We start from the raw sequence: 12,069 nt of genomic DNA on the forward strand, positions 1-12,069 counted from the left end.
CTATCTTCTAACTGGAACTGTACCTGCACCCAACCACCTTATAATATTGTGTATAAGTGATGTCTTTCTATAGGTTCATAGATTAGTACTAGGCTAACTGCCCTTTGGGCCATTTTAAGCCTAGCCAATTACCCCATGTAAGAATCAAACCTTGCACCTTGTTCCTGTAAGGTAAACACCTTAACAATTATACCAACCTCCCACATCTACTGTCATGTAATGTATACTGTAATTCCCTCACTCCTCTTAGACCTGAAAATTCCATGTAATGTTACCTTCTTTACTTATTACCGATATGCTACTTTGTTGTCATCTGGGTGCTAACTACTCTTTGTATTTATTTCTGAATTAATTTCATTGATGTATGTGCATTGTGGGACTTTTCTCCCTGGGCCTCCACTGAAAACGGGCTCTGAACACCCCAGTGAACTTTCCTGTTAAACAAGTGCAAATAAATAAATAAATGTGGTGGACAGCATGAATATGCATTGTGGGCTGCTACTCGCTGCGCACCACTGCACACACATGTAAACTCCATGTAGTTTATTGAATCTTGGTGAGCATTTTTTTGTGTGTGTGTGTGTGTTTTTCTAAATATAAAACAGTGGTGAAACTGAAAAAGTTGTGTGACTTTTTTTTGAAAATGTCAATGAGATTAATAATATGGATATGAATATGATGTATAGATAATATAAAAATAAGAAAAAATAATATGTAAGAAGGTAGATAAGACGAAGTTTATTTTATCTAAAATAGGATATGTGGAATGAAAAACTGAATACATTTTGTTTAATAGGAAATTGATTTTGGCTGATATATTGTGAAAAATCAACTTCTGGTTGGGAAAGAATGAGCAAGGTTAAATTATGGAAAAATGGTGCAGATATTATAAGAACAATGAAAAATGGTAAGAAATAGAAATTGTTTGTGTATGTGTCTGTGTCTATATATACATATATAATATATATATATATATATATATATATATATATATATATATGGAAGCACTACAGAAACCTGAAAGCTCAAAATCCTGAAGCCCAAAATCTTGAGACCAAAATCTCAAAAGTTCGAAATACTGAAAAATCAAAATACTGAAAACTCAAAATATTGAAAACACACAGGGTATCAACACTTACTCTATTCCAGCACAAGTACGTATAGAAACAAATAAAACACAGACCATATTACTCTTCTCCAATTATAAAGAGGGGGGCTGCTCCCTCCTGCACCCCTCCCACCCCCTGCAAATTAAATGTATCAACTCAGAGATGGCACTTAGTGTAGTGAATTGCAATCTTGGAGTTGTTATATTTGAGTACAGAGGGTGTGGGGGTGCTGGGGAGATTGACCCCTGTGTATAGTTGAAGGGTAATATGTTTCTGTATGTACTTGTGCTGGAATATAGTAAGTGCTGATATCCTGTCTGTTTTCAGTATTTTGAGTTTTCAGTATTTTGAACTTTCAAGATTTTGGTCTCAGGATTCTGGTCTTCAGGATTTTGGGCTTTCAGGATTCTGTAGCGCTTAGATATATATATATATATATATATATATATATATATATATATATATATATATATATGGGTCTACTAATCCACTTGTTTGAAAACGAACAGTGGATCCTTGGTTACGCAAAAGTGCACTTAAGTGAAAGTACACTTCCGTGAAGCACAGTTCAACCATTCAGGGAAACTGAAGCACCGAGGAACACTACAGTGGGAAATAGGGAATTTACCTATTCTCCACTGTAGTGCAATCTTGGAGTTGGTATATTTAAGTAGGTGGGGTGTGGGGGGGTGCAGCCCCCACTCAATTTAATGTTACTGTTTTCTGTTTTTTTTTTTTTTTTTTTTTTTATCAGTTTGTTGAACCGAGTTTCGCGAAAGTGCACTTTTGAATAAGTGCACTTTCCTGTAACTGAGTGGTCTTCTGCTCTTTTTTGAATAAGTGGTATTTGATTAAAAGTAGTAGACCCACACACACACACAGACACACACACACACACACACACACACACACACACACACACACACACATATATATATATTTATATATATATATATATATATATATATATATATATATTTTATATATACCTGTAAATATGTACATTTTGTAAACATGTAAATACTATATTTTTTTCAATTTGTTTTGAATAAAGAATTCCCTACTCTTTTCAATAGGTCCTGTCAGATCTTTTACATCCATATGAGCTACCACCAACTCATGCAGATGGAATGTCAGCTTAAAGTCTAATTGGAAGGGTGACCTTAGCCATCAGAGTAGTAATGTAGGTTTTCATTCTAAGTTTTCCTGTCTCTCCTTCATGAGGTTGTGTTTTTCGTCTTCTGTGACTTCACTTTTGATTCTCTCTGTTTCTATTTTTCATGAAAAGCCTATACATATTCACATTCATGTTCCAGCCCCTCTTACCACTATTACAAGAATTTATGCAATAGCAGTGTCCATCCTCCCTTCTTTCATAGCTACTTGCAGGTGTCTAGTCTTTCAACTGAGACTATATCAGTAGTGGTGGTACTTCAACAGCTCCTGTCATCATCATTGTGCACCGAAACAACAAAACCTACAAGAATTAAACATTTAATTCATTAATACATTTTTTTCTAATTTTACACACAGTTTAACTTCTGCCATTATCATTTTTTAAAATAAAATACAGAGTTCAATTCTTGAAATAATTTCTACAATATCTTAATCGACTTCATTTTTATTAACTCTTTTATGTAAGGCTATCCTCCCTGATGAAATTGAAATGGAAAGTCTCTGTTTTTCACTATATTAAAGTCAAAATTCTGCTGATTTCTCCTCAAATACAGAAGTATTTAGAGTTTAAATACTTCCATGTGGTTTAGTACTTTTCAAATTTGTAGGCCAGAATTATTTAGTCATTACTATCTCTTCCTTCTTTTCCAGAGCAGTACATTTTGCCTTATCTTTTCAAACCTGTTAACCAGCCATTCTATGTATTCCATATACAAGGAAGAAAGCAAGATGGATTTCCTGCTCCTCATGTCACTATTCTGGATTCCACCCACTATTTTCTTGTATCTTTCAATGTGTTCTTCAGTTTAGGCAGTTCTTTAAATGTTCTTTATTAATTGAGAAAACATTATAATACCAAAATATGTATGTAAACCACTGAATATAATTCATATCCATTGTAAATTAAAACATATCACATTTCCTTCTTCAGATAAGAAGTTTATTTCAACAGTTATGATAATCACTCACCTTAATACTTTGGTGCTATTAAAATGCACAACACTATATCCTGCATACATGAATTTACCAAAAGTGACATAAATCATCTTCCACTCATCATTTCACTAGTATTACTATCTTGAATTGCCATCACACAAACCACATTGCACTCAGTGTTCCCCTATATGTCATTTAGATCCCAGACACTTTTAGTCTCAACATAAACTGACAGGAGGTTATATTAACTGATTACATCAGAGTTATGCTTCCAGGTGCATCTGCATGTAACTCCTACTGATGCCTCTAGTCAACAAATATAGCTTATTCATATTTGCATTAATAATTCTTAAACCATGCTATGTACAAGGTTTAAAAAAGATTTCATCTTAAAGCTTACACAATAGCAAACTCAACTGCAGTAATATCTGACCTCTGTCTAGAGCAAGTAAATATATATTAACTGTTGTTTTCATGATATTAATTTATATAAATTTAACTTTCACATTTTTCTAAATATCTCAACAACCAAATAACACAGACAGAATTCCTTAGCCTCATATGAAAGCTCTCAGCCAGATGAATAAAATGTGGCTGACAGTATGTGGGTAACTTGAGTGATTGCTGAGATATTATAAGTAGTTTACAAAATATTACAAATGTAATATTTATTGTGTTCACTGTGACTTATAATATTCAGTTTAAGATCTAGAACATGAAGAATACTACCACTATAAAAATAGTTTGCCATTTATACTTCTTTAATAATCCTTATGGTTCCAGAGATATGAACATTTGTTTGAAACGTGAGTACATATTTTGATTCTGTGAAAAGGCTTAGGTCCCACCCATTGGAAGTTACAGTACAAACTTCCCAAACTCCATTGAAGGGAATGAGTTAACCCACAAACAAACTAATTTTTGATATTATAGCTAGAGTTCATTTTAATTCTTAATGGTACTGATGAGATAAGAATTTAACTGTTTTGCCTTATAATCATCATTATGGCATTAACAGGTATCGCATATATATCAAAATATTAGCTCCCTTTAATGTTTATTGAATCACAGAACAGTGAAATCACTTTTGACACAAGGAGTAAACAGCTAATGTTAAGTCAGTAGTAGGTGCATAGTTAATATTTCAATATTAATTTCTTAGCAATTACTGTAAGAGCTTTAAGATAATAGCTGAGATTTAAAACAATAACTAGACCACTTTTCAATAATTAAGGCATTTGAATGTAAAGCATATTAATTAAACAGTATTACCCATATTATATTAAAATTACATGAAAGAATCATTCCATGTTGGCTACACTTATGAAAGAAAAAAGAAAAATGAATCATATATCCCTGCATGAGAATGCTTTTTATGTTTATTTCAATTGTCTAAACTGAGAAACAAAATGGGAATGTCCTTATTTGCCCTAAGCTTATATAGCAAATATCAACTTAAGCAGATCTTCAGTATAAAAAAATACTTACTCCTAGATTCAATAATGCATACACTAAGTATACACTAAGTGTGCACTGTTCTGACTGAAGAGACAACACAGGCATAACTCACACTTTCTTCTTCCCAATTTTAGTTTTCCTACTGATATTCTTGCAGCTTTAAATATTGACAGGGATTCATAAACGTTACCACAAATTGCAGACTACATGTACACTTAGTGCTTTCAATTTTCTGAGTGACTAGAAAACAGAAAAACTGTAATAAGAGTTTTATTGAATACATATCATGTGCACTTAGTGCAGGCTTTATTAAATCTGGCCCTTACTCTGTTTTATTTGTAGGCTAACTCAATACCTATTGAGTGCCAGAAGGTACATATATCACCTATTAGAAATATCTCAACATATGTAAGAAAATGTGCATTCATTAGTTACTCTTTGCTGCAACTATAACAGCTTTTGGAAGCAACCCGCTTTTTTGCTAAAATAGTTAAATCTTAAAGACTTATTGATGCATACTAGAACAATTACGATTCAACTACTTTGTTCCTATAGCTGGATGATAAGAATCTTCCTTTCACAGCTACAACCCTACAAGCACTTTCTATGAAAAAATGTAAATATCCCTCTCAGATAAGCAGTTAAAGATGCAGAAATAATGATCGCTATGTTTTCGGATTACTCATCTTTAACTGCCTGTAAAAGCATACCAGTTATTATTTAAAATAAAGAGAAACATTCAGATTTGCATTTCTTTTTGATAAAATGTCACGGTGATCATACAGCTCGCTAGACAATGAATACGGCATTCAGTTACATGTAATATCAACATCTGCATTTTATTGTCTGCTTTAGGTGATAGTAATTAAAACAGATTTCTCAGTAATTTCTAGAAGATGCCTTTTCTCATTTTCAGTGCTACTCTACATAGGCTAATTCTATAATTTCTTTGTGGCACTATACAGATGTCTGATGTCATCACAGAACCACGCAATTGGCTAGTGAGTCTTCTGTGCAGTCCCAGATGGAACTGGTTTCATACATTGATCAGACTTCACTCATGACTGTTGAACATGGACTCTGCCCAGGTTTTGAGCTATTTACTAATGTTGCTGGTTTCTAATAACATTGCAAGACAGTGTGGAGAGCAATGGAATTGTGCTTTTATGTTTTGTCAGATTATAAATATATTCCATAGTAATATTTATGTTATTAAACTGAATCAGTGGAAGTATATATAGTAATTCATGATATCGAATGAGACCTTACATAATGCTGCAAATGCTGACCCTGATACCTGATGTCTGCCTACTTGTAAATATTTATACATTTTAGTAATATAATATGTCTATATATGTGTGAATATCATATTTTGGTAAATATATCAGACACTATCAACCTGCATGCATTAAGAAAAAGCATTTTTCTTCCACAGTCATCACAGTGGTCAGAAATGGCTCCATAGATAAATTAGCACATTTTCAGGAAATATTAAGCAAATAAGCTAAATGTCAGTAATTATATTAACAAATTGAACAAGAAGGTGCTTATATTGTACTCCATGGTATCAAATAAAGGCAAAAATAGTGAAATGTGTTTGTCTAGAAATTACATTTATTAGAATAATTAAAACATGGAAATGTATTTCCAAAACTTTTTTATATCAAATTAAATATTGTGTCTGCATCTGTACAGTGGTTAGAGAAATATTAATAGTTGTTTGCATAATTAAAAGGCTAAAATTTATGAATTATTTAAGTACTTGTTCAATATAAAACATGAAGCATGTCTGGTTGACATATCAATATCGCCATTGTGAAGAGGAGTTTGTATTGATGATTTTTTTATATTTTATCTTTCTTTGTAACTTTTACAGTTCTTGATTTGTATTCATTCATTTACAAATACTTTCAGCAATTTAGCTCAGATAAAAGCTATCCAGCCATGAAATCCACAGGTACCAGGAGGTATGAAATTCAACTCAGGGTAGGTGCTAATGAGTTAGCAAACATTTCAGTTCATAATGCTTCAAATATCAAACAGTTATCAATCATTTTCCATTGAATTTTACTGATGTACTGCCCAAGAATTATGTCAAATTTCTATGGATTTGTAATGCATGTATGATCTGTCTTAACCACATCATGAATTCAATCCATTAGTTGATTTTTTAACTAAACTATTGCTTCCCCTACATTAAGACAAAACAACATTCTACATGTACAAAATAGTTTTGATACTGCAGATAAAGTCACAGTATATTACAGTTTGTGCAATAACCCCAATCTCTCCCAAAGTAAGATATATCCTATCTCTATAACATGAGAAAAGCAATCCTTACATCATACAACTGAAATTCCTCATGCTCAAGATTGCATTAATAATACTAATAAGGAACTAAAATCTACAATCAGAGCTAGTGAGTCAAATCATGACCTTAAATTAGTTTCTCGAGACAAGAAGAACTATAAGACTTTCTTTAGTTACAAAGCAAATAGGCATTAGCTCCAGGAAGGTACTGCCATTTCTTCTTTCTGCAGCCAAGGAGATAAGAGGTGTAAGTTGAGAGAGAATAAGGGTAAAGGTCGACAGGCCCTTAGATGATGTAACCTTCATGTTGCACGTTTAATTTGATTTGGTGTGTAGGAATTTTTTAAGTTCAGCTCTGAAGGTGGGGAAGAAGGATTGTAGTTCAGTTAAGTGTGGGGGTGAGATTCCCATATTTTGGAAGTAATGATGTGGAAAGAATGGTTAGTGTAATGTAACCTGGTTTGTGTGGGGTGAAGTAGGGAGTTGCTTAGAAGAAGAAGCTGATGTTTTAATGTGTGCATGTTTAGTATAAAGTTTGACAGCTAGAGTTGGGAATGAGTTAGGCTTTAAGATGACAGAGCCTAGTACTGGTAGCAGGTTTACTCTCTGCTCTACCGGGAGGCATTTGGCTTTTTTGAGGGCGAGTCAGTGGTGTTCATGTGAGGGTGAGTTAGTGATGAGGGGACAGATATTGTTATTTATATTCTGTAGTGTGGAGAAGTAAGAGATTGTGGTGATTATGGGTAGTCCATATCTGAGTTGGAACAAACGAACCTTGCTGTATTGGATAGATACAACGTTTTCCTTCTCCAGAAGAGAAGTAAGTTAATTTTTGCCCGTGATTTCAGTCTGAGAATAATGTAAATGTATAGACAAAAAGTAATTAAAGCAAGTAATCAAACTTGTTTGTCTGTTCGGCTTTTCCCGGTTAGGGGTCACCACAGTGGAACTCCGGTCCGCTAATGATTGGCTGTCGATTTTTTTTATGGTGCCAAGTTGCCAGCCCGATGCCCAACCTTCAGCAAAAGCATGCCCATTCACGCATGTCTTTCGCAGGCCACTCGACCACAGGGAGGACATGCAGATTCCACACAGAAGTCACTCCAGCCGAGAATCAAACAGGAGAACCTCTTGCTGTAAGGCAACAATGCTACCTCTGCACCACCGCGGCTTATAAAACCAAGAAATTAAAAAAATGTCTCCCAGCATGTGTGTTTAGTTAAAGCTTTCTTTACCTTTCAAATAATTCAAGTTATTATCACTGCAGTAAGCAAAACATTTGTATTAAGGAGGCACAGAGAACCAGTTTATGAATTCATTGATCCAGTACTTTTCTGCTGTACACAAGTTATTTGGCAATTCCTTTTGTTTTTTTATTCCTCTTCATAAGCAAATCATTTTGACAGTAACTCTATAGTTCAGAGTTTAGAAAATTGATTTGCAGTTTCAAGCAAATAAAGAAGCTATTCATAAATTGATGGAATAATCATCAATATAAGGTAGTAAAGAAATACAGAAATGTATTTGATGCTAATTGAGTTAACAGAAGTTTAATAAAATAGGCATTGTTAACAATACACGTGAGACTATAAGCAGTTGGCAGGATTCTGGCTGCACATAACACTATCTTTTATTAACATTCTGGACTAATTGCATTATACTAAACAGTTTAATAATCATGATGCAAACTCTGTAGTTCATGACCTTGTCATTGACTTTACTAGACATTAGAAATGATTGTACATTGCCAGTGAATATAACAGACACAGAAACTCAGTTATTAAAATGCCATGCAATCAGTTCTTTCTTTCCCCAAATTTACCTCTCGTTCTTCTTCTCAGAGAGTGTAACAATTATTAGAGCCATGTCTGCTAAAACCAATTGCTGTTCAGATACTGGAACTCCAAAGTTACAGATTACCTTACTAAATGATTTATAGCCAATTACATTTTTAATTACAAAATAATTTCTACCCTTCAGTTTTCCTTTGTTTAAGTTTCATGGTGAAATAGCACATATAGCATTCTGTACAGTTAGAAGTTAACAGATGAATGTTTAAATAAGTAACAAGCAAACTTAAAAGATGTTATGAATGCATTTACTATATATATATATATATATATATATATATATATATATATATATATATATATTTTTTTTTTTTTTGGTACAGAATGTTGACCTAACTATAATAGAGAGTATTGAGCAGTTACATATTTTCCTGGCAGTGTTAAAGATGGAGGCCATGTCAAGTATTTAAACTTTTAATTACAAAATAATTTCTGCTCTTCAGTTTTCCTTTGTTTAAGTTTCATGGTGAAATAGGACATATAGCATTCTCTACAGTTAGAAGTTAATAGATGAATGTTTAAATAAGTAACGCGGCAACTTAAAGATGTTATAAATGCATTTACTATATATATATATATTTTATTTACTTATTTATTTGTTTTTTTTTGGTACATCCATATGTTTAGAATGTTGACCTAACTATAATAGAGTGTTGAGCAGCTACATGTTTTCCTGGCAGTGTTAAAGATGGAGGCCATGTCAGGTATTTACCATAATGTTTTAAAGTCTTCCAAAATTTACTTGTAAGGTGATTTAGGCACTGATGAATTATATCTCTAAATTTCAATGCTGATTACATTCAAATTACACTATTTATATGTTAAAGATGAAGCTCATGACAGACTCTGCATATTCATATGACTTTTCTACAGATGTGTTTATGCATTTAACAGCTGGGGGTAACACAGCTATGGAAAGTGAAAATGTTACTGGAAAGAAGCATTACTCAGTAAAAAATACATTTTTTTTTGCCTGCATGCAAGAGTGATGTATAAGGACACTAGTTTTAAATGTACACCTATTTAAATGTGTCTATTCAGCATGGATTCCACCTGAGTGATGTATAAGGACACTAGTTTTAAATGTACACCTACTTAAATGTGTCTATTCAGCATGGATTCCACCTGAGTGATGTATAAGGACACTAGTTTTAAATGTACACCTACTTAAATGTGTCTATCCACCTGAGTGATGTATAAGGACACTAGTTTTAAATGTACACCTACTTAAATGTGTCTATTCAGCATGGATTCCACCTGAGTGATGTATAAGGACACTAGTTTTAAATGTACACCTACTTAAATATGTCTATTCAGTATGGATTCCAGCGGTTATACTCAGTGTCTGGCAGCATGCTTCATTTTTTTCTGTAAGAATGCTTACTGCATTATTTGTGATTTAGATTTCCCCTAAAGTAAGACTTTATTTCTTTCAGAAAAGTCTCATGTATTCAGTATTTCTAAACACAGTCTGAATGTGATGTTCATTTATAACATATGCTATATCTCACAAGTCTTGTAACAAAACTGAATGTTATATTTGTAGTCTGCTACGGATATCCCAGTATTTCAAACATGCATACAGGAAAGAGTAAAGAAAAGAAAGAGAGGCAAGTAGAAAATGATGAAAATAAGGCAGTAAAGAATTTACACACCCTTGAACAAGCACCCATTCCTGAGCTGAACTGTTGAATTGATGACAGTGAGAGAGAGAGAGAGGGAGGGGGAGGGGGAAAAGAGAGAGACAGATAAACCATTATTATAATATTAGCATGTACAAGAAATTGCTAAGTGCTAGACAAATATTAATTAATATAGCAATAACCCACGCCTGGGTGTGGGTAATGCTGGATTTACCCATGGTTGGTGTGGTTTGGTCACGAGGGCGAAGCCCGAGTGGCCAAACAAAGCCAACCGAGGGTAAATCCAGCATTACCCACACCCAGAAGTGGGTTATTGCTATATGAATTACATTATTTAAGAAAAAATAATTACTTTTCTTAAATAATGGCATTGTATAATGCCTCCTTGCTGCCCTTCCGCAGCTGTCTGGTATTCTGCGGCAGTTCTGATATACTGTGCATGTGTATGCCTAAGCAGTACATCAGAGCTGTGGGCAAAAGCAACGGAGAAAGCAAGATCTCCGTTGCTTTTTATAAACTGTCTCGCTATGTTAAAGGAGTTTGACATAGCGAAACAGCTTTAAAAAAAGCAACGGAGAATCTCGGTTGCTTTTTTTAAAGCTGTCTCGCTATGCTAAACTCGTTTAACATAGTGAGACACTATGAAGCAATGGAGATCTTGCATTCTCCGTTGCTTAAAAAAAGAGTTATAGTAATGGAAAAAGTCAGGGCGACCGGACCTGTTTTCCATTACTATAACCGATTTACAATGTGCACGCTGACCAATCAGCATGCACGTTTTTGAATATTAATGGGAGGTCATTGTATAATAAGACTTCATAAATGGCAAGTGTTGACTTTACACATTTTTTTGAGTTAAACAGTTAAGAACATCTGTAAACTACCATGATGTCAACTGTTACTTTATCCCTAATAAAAACTGTAAAATGTATGTTGCAGAAGACTACCAGGCTGAATAGGAAAAACTGGGACCACCTATTTCCTTAGCATCTCTTTACTGTAACAATAGTACCTCAAGTCTCAAGTGGATTCACACTCTTTGAACTGCTGAATAAAAGTCATACTCTATGCCTGCTATATTTAGCAAAAGAAATATGGGAAAAAGAAAACAGAATACATTACCATTTAAAGTGTGATAGTACATGTTTCAAACTTACAGGACAGGTTATGAACTCTAATTCCTGTAGTAAGAGAACATATTTTGCTAAAAGGATCCAAGACCTAAACAGAATGCCCTACATGGAATGACTTAAAGTACTGTCACAATACTCTCTATTCTACAGACTGCTAACAGGTAACTGGTGTTTGACATACAAGGAATCTATTAATCCAATATTTATGGACCCATTGCACATAAGCAAGTCAGAATGCATCAGAGATTCTCTGTATAGGAATCTAACCATCTTCTGCAATGTCAACAGAATGATTTGGCTGGACAAATACATCTGTCAGAGGATGCCACTGCTCTGCACAAGACTCCCCATACACTTATAACAAAGCTCATCACTGTCTATACTCAAGTGCAACATGGATCTGTGGATGAGAAATAAAAAAACATACCCTGGGGCTACCCCATATACTACTAAT

This window comes from Protopterus annectens, chromosome 11.part0, assembly GCF_019279795.1.
Source record: "Protopterus annectens isolate FY-2018-M chromosome 11.part0, PAN1.0, whole genome shotgun sequence".
NCBI lineage: Eukaryota > Metazoa > Chordata > Ceratodontiformes > Protopteridae > Protopterus > Protopterus annectens.